The sequence below is a fragment of the Chrysochloris asiatica genome, unplaced genomic scaffold (genome assembly GCF_000296735.1).
Source record: "Chrysochloris asiatica unplaced genomic scaffold, ChrAsi1.0 scaffold00018, whole genome shotgun sequence".
Lineage (NCBI taxonomy): Eukaryota > Metazoa > Chordata > Mammalia > Afrosoricida > Chrysochloridae > Chrysochloris > Chrysochloris asiatica.
In genome coordinates this window covers 22302267-22312207 of record NW_006408536.1, presented here as the reverse complement: position 1 = coordinate 22312207, position 9941 = coordinate 22302267, and positions in this window count along the sequence as shown.

The following is a 9941-nucleotide window of genomic DNA, read 5'->3' as shown; positions in this document are numbered from 1 at the left end:
CTCATCTTTCTCCCGCGGAACAGCTGGTAGTTTCGAACTGCTGACCTTGCGGCTCACAGCCCAATTTGTAACCACTACGCTACCAGAGCCCTTTAAGATATAGCTCTTACTATCCATTCTCCTGTATCAGTGGCTCATAATTTGGCATGTGTGAAAATCACCTGACAACCTTGTTAAAACAAAGCTTTCTGTGTCCCACCACTAGAATTTCTGACTTCATAAACTGGAATGAGACTTGAGAATCTATCTGTATTTCTAACAAGTTCCCCGATGGATGCATCTGCTCCGGGGATCACACTTTGAGAACCACCGTCCTAGGTTCTTGTCTCTTTATTTGGACCACAAATGCTAAGAAATCTCCAACTTTCCTGATTGATTGGTATTACTACTTTCTCACTTATGTTTGCTCCATTTCCAGATTTTTAAAAAATTTTTTTATTACTGCTTTCCAACTACATGTGCTTGAGTTGGGTTTCCACTTGCTCAGACTTAGCCTGCATTGTGTAATGAGCATATTGGATTCAGCTGGCGTGTCCCTAAAGCCTGCCAAGTGTACTCCAACCATTGTCTTACTGGCATGTTTCCCAATATGTTCTTTTGATTCCTCTATTTCTCCATTTCTTACTAGACGACTTGAGTCCCAGTCGAGCGGTGTTATTTGTTCTGTAAAGTTCGATGATGACCATCTCAGTCTCTTAGGGATATCATCCTGACACTATTCCTCATTTCTTCCTACAAGGGTCTGCGATGTCTCAGCCTGAGTTGAATGGCGTGTACAAAAGAAGGGATATTTATTATTGTGCCCTATGCTGTTTGGAAATTCACCAAGACAAGCAGAGTGAAACTATCTCGGAAACTGTATATGTTTGGTGGGAATGGGACAATGTAGCAGGCTGTCATATTGCCTTCTCCCCTCCCAGTGTTTAAATGTGACTTGTGTGCTAGCCATTCCATCCACTTTGTTTTGGTCACAAAGAAAGAAAAAGAGGGATACAGAGCTAAGTCTAGATTTCCCTGAGAGGTCTGCATTACCCCATAGGAGTTTGAGGTATTTTAATGCAAAGTGAAGGGGACTCATTCCTGTCCTAACATCCCACGTTTGGGCCCTCGGTATGCCAGCCTCTGCCCTCTCTTGGCTGTGATAATCTCACTAGCACCCACGACCTGAGTTCTTCCAAGGGAAGAATCTGACGCCATCGTGTTTACTTTCCCACATGTGCTCCAAGATTCCCCAGGGCCAGAATGGTGCCTGTTGTTCATGGAGGTTGACCCTAATACTACCCTTTAAAATTTCCCAGGTCAAAAAGATGTGCCCTCTATTCTGTGATCTCTTCCTCTGGGAAGTAGAGTGAGCTTACTGAGCTCTCCTTAAGGATTTTGAGAAGACTGTAAGTTCTTTGTTGAAAACCATTTGGACACTGTGCCAGTTCCTTCTGGGGTCCACTTACATTTAAAAGCAGAATGGCTTCCTGTCTAAACAAGAGTACAGTCAGATGCTTTGATTAAAAAAAAGATCTGTTAAATCTTTCCAGTCAGCTGACAGCAATGTATATGGATCTCACTTCCTGCAACAACACAAAATATGTGCATATCAGATATTTATCGGAAAGCTTAATTTTGAACCCATCATCAGCATGGTTGAAAAGAATGATACTTGCAGGAGACGGTCTAGCTATACACCCGTGGTCAAGGATCTATTTCTTCTTGCTTTGTATTCAGTGCTAGATCCCATGAAAGCAATACACTCAAATAACATCATCATGGCTGCAGTGGCTTCTTCAGGACATCACCCACTTCCACTGAAATGGTCAGAGAAGGACAACCACTTTTGTGATATGGACCTGGCTTCCCACCCACATTTGATTGTTCTATACTTGAACGCGTGACCTAGACAGGAACAAATAGAGTACCATTTTGAAAATATGGAGTTGGGATTGAGACTCTAGTTTCTGTTGTCTTTAAGTGTTGTCAAGTCTGTTGCAATTCATTGAGACCATGTATAGGGTTTCCCAAGAGCATCTAGTGGGTTTGAACTGTCAGCCTTGTAGTTAGCAGTCTAGCGCTTATCCTACAGTGCCACACTATGACTCCAGTTTCTGTAAGGATTTCTAGGATTGCTAACTTAAAAGGAGGTGCTATAAACCCATGAGTAGTGGGGTGAACTTGTGTTCCACATATGGATTGGAGAGCCAAGGACTCTAGGAGAAGGAGATACAGTATAGAAATTGAGAGGCACAAAGACTGAGACAGAGAAATGAAGATGACGTTTACAGTGATTTGGAGTTGAGAAATTAAGTGAATGTAGTGTCCTAAGCCCTCAGTCTAATCCAGTCCCAAAGCCCTTGGGGGCCATGTTATCAGATCTTAGTAATAACTAGTGCCTTTTTGCTGACAACAGTTTAAGTTCATTTCTGTTTTGTGCAGTCAAAACAGTCCTACGTAGTGCAAATGCCTTCTTTGAGCAACTTTCTCTAATGCTCTCTCTCAGGAAATTGTGACGAATAAATTTTGGTTCCACCTGGATTGGCCCTTGTAATGGAGTTGATATTAACTCAGGAGCTGAGTCATTTTGTGGCCATATTTTCTGTCACATGCACAAGGAAGAAGAGCATATCAGTCAAGACAGAGAGACAGTGATCAAGAGTGAGAGAAAATAGAAGTAGGCATACAAAAAAAAAGAGAGGCAAAATGGAGAATGGAATATTGAAATAGGCTTTCAGCATTTCCGTTCCTTCTATCATTTGTCCCCCAGAGATTTATTGGTTGTTTAGAAAGAAGTGGAAGGAGACCGGCAGACATAGCGGGTTATGTGTTGGCTGTGGTTGCAAAGTCAGCAGTTCAAATTCACCAGCCACTCTGCGGAAGAAAGCTGCAGCTTTCTGCTTCTATAAATATATTTTGTTGTTGTTGTTAAGTGCCGTGGAGTCGGTTCCGACTCATAGCGACCCTGTAAAAGGTTTCCGAGGCTGTAAACCTTTACCGGAGCAGAATGCCTCATCTTTCTCCGGCGGAATCGCTGGTAGTTTCGAACTGCTGACCTTAAGGTTCACAGCCCGATTCGTAACCACTACGCTAATATATACAGTCCTGGAAACCCTATGCAGGGTCATTATAAGTCTGAACCGACTTGACGACACACAGCAGTAACAACAGAAAGATGTAACGAAGCCCTGATGGTACAATGGTTAAATGCTTGGCTGCTAACCAAAAGGTTGGTAGTTTGAACCCAACAGGCACTCTGCAGAAAGACGAAGGTGAGGCAATCTGCTTCTGTAAAGATTTAGAGCCTCAGAAATGCTATGGGATGCGTCTCTGTTGTATAGGGCGCTAGAGTCGGAATGGATTGGAAGGCAAAGGGGCTTTAGAAAGAAGTACGCTGAATCAAAGCTCAGTTTTCACACCATCACACAAAGTATCACCCTTTAAAACCTTCTTTAACTGAATTAGATTTTAGTTTTAAAGACCCAGGGTTTTATTTTAATTTTTTTCTGTTTGCAGATTAGCATTCGATGGGTCACCTACTGGCCTCGTTATTGCCCCAGTGACCTCTCCCTGCCTTCATTAAGCCCTTGGCATTCACTGCAGACCCCAAAGCCAGGGAGAACTCAGACTTAAGCCCATCCTCCATGGCTCATCTTTCTGAGGTCAGTGGTGGGTTGTGAGATGGGAATGAGTCCCAGTATTGGCAACTGGCACTGCATGCCAGCTGTCAATTGAGATAGAAAATCCAACTGTCCATCCCTTGAGCTCTTTCCATGTTAACAATGAAATGTTTACTGGCAGGGGAAGTGAGACTTGTGCATAAAGAATGAAGGGAAGATAGAAAATCACCCAATCTTCATTACTAAAATTGAAGCTTTATTACTTCTCTTCACCAGATACTCTAATAAGCCAATGTGATATGTTGGTCTGGAGAGGTTTTCCTTCACTGTGTAAATTAATTCCATGAGATCCATAAAAATACCCTTATCACTTCAGGACTTGAAGAGTGATTACAATGTATCGGCACGCAGCAAGATACGCACACACACACTCCCATACACTTAGAGATGAACTTTTCTTCCAGTTTAATAAAGTTGAGTTCCATTTTTAAGTCTGTGTTTTAGCTCACTCCCACATCTAAAAATGTACTGTAAACATAGCTTTGAAAGCTCAAAGAAAAAAACAAAAACAAATGTTCTTATGTTATAAACTCAAATCGAATTAAAATGCCCATATATATGCACAAATAGCAAGTAGGACCAACCATTTGGTTGAGTCATATGTCCCAGATTTTAAAAAACTATGCCCTAGTTCCCAAATAGTTTTCTAAACACAGTAAACTCTGTTTACTCTATAATGGTGAATGAATTTTCAGATTTGAATTTCTGAAAAAGTCTTTCCTGGTGTCTCATTGATCACAAAGAGAACAAATGCTCAGGGCACACAACTATAAATTAATTCAGATAAAAATGCCAAAGGAATTGCTATGTAAACTTCAGCGTGCAGTGCTACAGCAAACGCTGTATTGGATGTAGGAGCACATACGAGGGGGATTCAAAGAGTTCTTGGAAAAATGGAATTGAAAGATTCTGAAATTTTATCAAAGTCCTCGCATATAATGTATATATGGTGGTGGTGGTTATATGCCATGGAGTCTGTTCTGACTCATAGTGACTCTTTATAGGGTTTCTGAGGCTGTAACCCTTTACAGGAGAAAGCCTTTGCAGAAAGCCTCATCTTTCTCCCATGGAATGGTTGGTAGTTTCAAACTGCTGACCTTGAGATTAGCAGCCTGACTTGCAACCACTACGCTACCAGAGCTGCTGTATATATAGTATTATTAAAGATGTCTTTTGCAGCAGAATTGCCTAATGCAATATATGGTTTGATTTCTTCACTGCTGTTTTCATGAGTATTTCTGGACCCAAACAAAATTAAGTCTTGGACAACTTTAATCTTTTCACCATTTATCATGATTTTATTTACTGGTTCAGTTGTGAGGATTTTATTTTTCTTTAAATTGAGGTGAAATCCATACTGAAGGCTTTAGACTTTGATTTTCATCAATAAGTATTTCAAGTTATCTTCATTTCCAGCAACTAAGATTGTGTCATCTGCCTATCGCAGGTTGTTAATGAGTCTTCCTCCAACCCTGATGTCAAGTTCTTCTTCATCGAATCCAGCGTCTCAGATTACTTGCTCAGCATACAGATTGAATTAGTATGGTGAAAGGGTACATGCCTGGTGCACACCTTTCCTAATTTTAACCCTTCAATATCCTCTTGTTCTGTTTGAATTACTGCCTCTTGGTCTATATACAGTTTCCTCAAGAGCACGATGAAGTGTTTTGGAATACACATTCTTCACAATGGTCTCCACAGTTTGTTATGATCCTCACACAGTCGAATGTCTTTGCATAATCAATAAAGCACAAGTGAACATCTTTCTGGAATTTACAACCTTCAGCCAAGATCCATCTGGCTTGAATTTCTGGTGTCAATGTATTACTGAAACCATTTTTTAATTATCTTCAGCAAAATTTTGCTTTTATACGATAGTTATGATAGTGCTAGATGATTCAATATTATCAATTCTTGATCATACAGTGCCTCTTAAAATGACTGAACATCAACCAATTCTTTTTGGTACCGTGGTTCTGTGTAGTCCTTCCATATTCTTTTGATGCTTTCCGCATCATTCAATATTTTGATCATGTTATTGTTGTTTTATAAGGAGCTCTGGTAGGATAGTGGTTACTATTTGGGCTGCGAGCCGCAAGGTCAGCAGTTCAAAACTACCAGCTGTTCCGCTGGAGAAAGATGAGGCTGTCTGTTACCGTAAAGATTTACAGCCTCAGAAACCCTGTACAGGGTCGCTATGAGTTGGAACCGACTCCACGGCACATAGCAACGCAACAATTGTTGTTTTGAGGATGCTATCAAGTCAGTTCCAACTCGTTGCGAACCTGTATAAGGTTTCCAAGTAGTGACTAGTGAGCTTGAACCATCCACCTTGCAGTTCCAACGGACTTGGCAGTCTAGCGTCTTAACCCACAGTGCCATACCAGAACACATTTTGACCACAGAATTCTTCAATATTGTTGTTGTTAAGTGCTGTCGAGTTTGTTCCGACCCATAGTGACCTGTATAGGGTTTCCTAGGAGTGAGTAACTGGTGAACCACAAAACTTGTGATTCAAACTGACTTTGCAGCCCAGTGCATTACCCCACAGCAGCACAACAGGATGACCTTCAATATTAGAATCTTTCAATATTTCAGCCAAGGGTTGAATTTTTTATTTCAGTTCTTTCAGCTTGAAAAATGCCAAGCCTGTTCTTCTCTTTTGGTTTTCTGGCTCCAGGTCTTTGCACATTTCATTGTAGTATTTGATTTGTTTTTCCTTTTGAAGAAGAAGCTGTCCTTTTAAATTTTCTGTTCAGCTCTTTTAACTTGTTTTCGTTTTCTTCAGCTTCAGCTTCAACTTGTATATGAACAATTGGTGGTCTGTTCCACAGCTGTCCCCTGGTCTTGTTTGGGCTGATGAGGGTAAGCTTCTCCATGGTCTCGTCTCACAGATGTAGTTCATATGATTCTTGTGTATTCAGCTTCCTAAATTTAAACATCCTAAAATTGAGCATGCCAACAGCAGAGAGGATTTTATGATCATCAACTTACTTGTCAAAGGTTTTTTTTTATGTGCCAGGCAGAAAGTTACGTATTTTATTTTTAATTGCTTATTTAATCCTCACATGAACCATATCATCATAATGTTTCCTCTTTTACAGGTGAAGAAAGTAAGTCTTAGAAAAACTAAATTTATTCCACGAAAGTCCAAACTTTGTTATTCATCCAGTTACTGGTTAATGTAGAGTCAGCATCCGTTGTGTTCTTGGTTTGGTAGTGCTCTTAAGATAATACATTTAAACTTTAGAGCATCTAATAAACACTTGTTAGACTGAAGGGAAACCCTTCTCCAACGTCAAGCATGGATGAATTATCCTAATGTGATTTAAAGATGTTTTTCTCTGACCTGACTAGTCAAATAGCAGCTATTTTTATAGCCTCATGATTCCAACTTTCCAAGTGGTGCAAAAACAGACCAGAGATGGAATAAAAAGTTCTATTGTCACCCACACTGATCCCCCAGTATAGGTGTTAGAATACTAAACCCCATTCTCCTGGAAGTAATCCTGCTTGTAAAAGGGTTTTGTTATGTTAATGTGGCTATACCAATGTAGTGTATGTCCAAAAGCTAATCACTTCTGAGTTATTAAAAGAGCAGACACGTCCTGGAGATCCAGGGGACTCCTGAGTCTACCAACAAGGAAGGAATGAACATGGCAGAGACCTTGATTTAGACTGTTAGCTTCCAGAAGTGTGAGAAAGTGAACTTCTGCTTTTTAAGGCACCTGTTGTGATGTGTTGTGTTACAGCAGCATTAGAACACTAAGAAACTATGGTGACTTGTAGAGCTGATTTTTTCACCTAGGTAATTAATTGGCAGAGTAATGTCAAGATTGTGACATGGATTCTTGAGCCAGATTGCCTGGATTCTTCCAGATCCTGACTTCACCACTTGCTATCTGTGCAACTTGGGCAAGTCACTTGGGTATATCTCGATTTCCTTATCTGCAAATTGATAATAAAAGCAATGTCTATCTTCTACTGTTGTGGTAAAGATGAAAGGAGATGCTACATACACCATGCTGAACAAATAATTCAAGAAGTTGAACTACATGAAGGAGAACATGGAATAAGGATTGGAGGAAGATTCTTTAACAATTTGTGATATGCAGATGATACAACCTTGCTTGCTGAAAGCAAAGAGGACTTTAAAAAAATCCTCACAACTGGACCAATAAGCAATGCCTTGATAAATGGAGAAAAGATTGAAGCAGTTAAGGATTTTTGGGTCCACAACAAATATCCATGGAGGCAGGAGTTGAGAAAGCAAATGACATATTCCATTGCTCAAATGTACTTCAAGAGACCTCTTTAGAATGTTAAAAAGCAAAGATGTGAGGACTCGAGTGGAGAGTGAAGCATCCAGCTGATAAGAAGTGAGGGGAGATGCACAAGAACACCCACACTTGCAGATAATACCCACTTGACTTGGCTTCAATGGCTAGATGATCACAACTCGACCAGAAAAAGAAAGAAGAGGCAAAAAAGAGTAATCTCATACCATGTGATGAACTTGACCTATACTTATGGATACAGTAGCTGAAAAGAGGGAACAAATCTTTACAGTGAGGATCATTCCCACCCCCTCGGTACACAGGGTAGACAGAGATGGGCAACTTATATATTGGCTATACAAAATGCGGGGGGAGGGGGAGCTACAAAGGCAAGAAGTGACTGGCTTACAAGCTTTCAAGAGGGAGCTTACATCCAGAGGGCATGGGGGAAGGTAGACTCTCCACTGAGTGGTTTCCAACCTGGTTGGATGGGGCTGATGAAAGGAGATGGGGCTAAGACTCTTGTGATACAACAGTGAATAATTGCTATCAGGACTGACTATGAGGGTTGTGAATGCAAAGGTAGATGTTTTGTAGCAAATGGAGGGGAGTGGTTGACTTTGCAGTCTAGGAGCAGATGTCCCTGGGACCATCAAGGGAGAAGAGCAGAGAGCGGGACCCTACTCAGAGAAGCAGTGATGCCAGAGATAGAGGCAGAGATGAATGCTGACATGGAGAGAAGGAGCGGCTGGGGACTCTAGACCCAGAGAGGGAGAGGGGCTGTGTGCCAATGACCGGGGGGCAGGTGTGCAGGGTATACCCTTTGGTTGGTTGATGATGCATGGAGGGGATTGTAACCATGGCAATGAAAGGATATACAATAGGATGAATGTAAGGCTAATGTTCTCCCATGTAAAGTATCACATAATTCACAGTAAGTCTCTAAAAACAAACAAACAAGCAAAGATGTCACCTTGAAGACTAAGGTACACCTGACTCAAGACATTGTGTTTTCAAATGCATGTGAAAGTTGGGGATTGAATAAGGAAGATCAAAGGAGAATTGATGCATTTGAGTTATGATGTTGATGAAGAATACTGAATATACCATGAACTTCTAGAAAAGCAAACAAATCTGTCTTAGAAAAAATATAGTCTGATTGCCTTAGAAGTAAGGGTGGTGAGACTTAGTCTTTGGGCACGTTATTAAGAGGGACCAGAACCTGGTGAAGGACATCATACTTAGTAAAACAGAAGATCCTTGAAAACATGGAAGACCCTCAAGGAGATGGACTGACACAGTAGCTGCAATGAGTTCAAACAACTGCAACAATTGTGAGGACAGTGCAGGACTGGGCAGTGCTTTTTTCTGTTGCTATGAGTCAGGATCGACTCGAAAATACCTAACAACAACAAGAACATGGACCACACTCAGAACTGAGATAAATGTGGACATCTGTTATCTGACTACGGCATTCATTTCTTATTCACAACTAAACTAGCTCTTGGAAGTGACTGTTGGGCCTTTGTCTTCTTTAAAACTGGTGGTTTCTGACACTGTCTCCCATGATAATAAACTTCTTAATGATGAGGACCACTGATTACCTCTTTATTCTTCTGCTTACTTGCACAACTGCTTCAATAATATCGCATTAGCAACATGTTGTTTTTGTCATTAAATGTTGTCGAGTTGGTTCTGCAGTGACCCTGTATAAAGTTTCCAAGGAGCGACTGTTGAGCTTGAACCACAAATCTTACAGTTCAAATGGCTTTGCAGTCTGATGCCTTAACCCACAATGCCACACCAGGATTCCAAGTGTAGGTAGCAAGAAAAACCTTTTCCAAATTTGTAGAATTTGGAAAGCTGGCATCATGATGATATAAAAATAGCTGATCCAAAGACTCAGTAAAAAAGCTATTAGACCTCACTGGAAGATTCAGCAAAGTGGCAGGATATAAGATCAACATACAAAAATCAGTTGGATTCCTCTATACCAAAAATG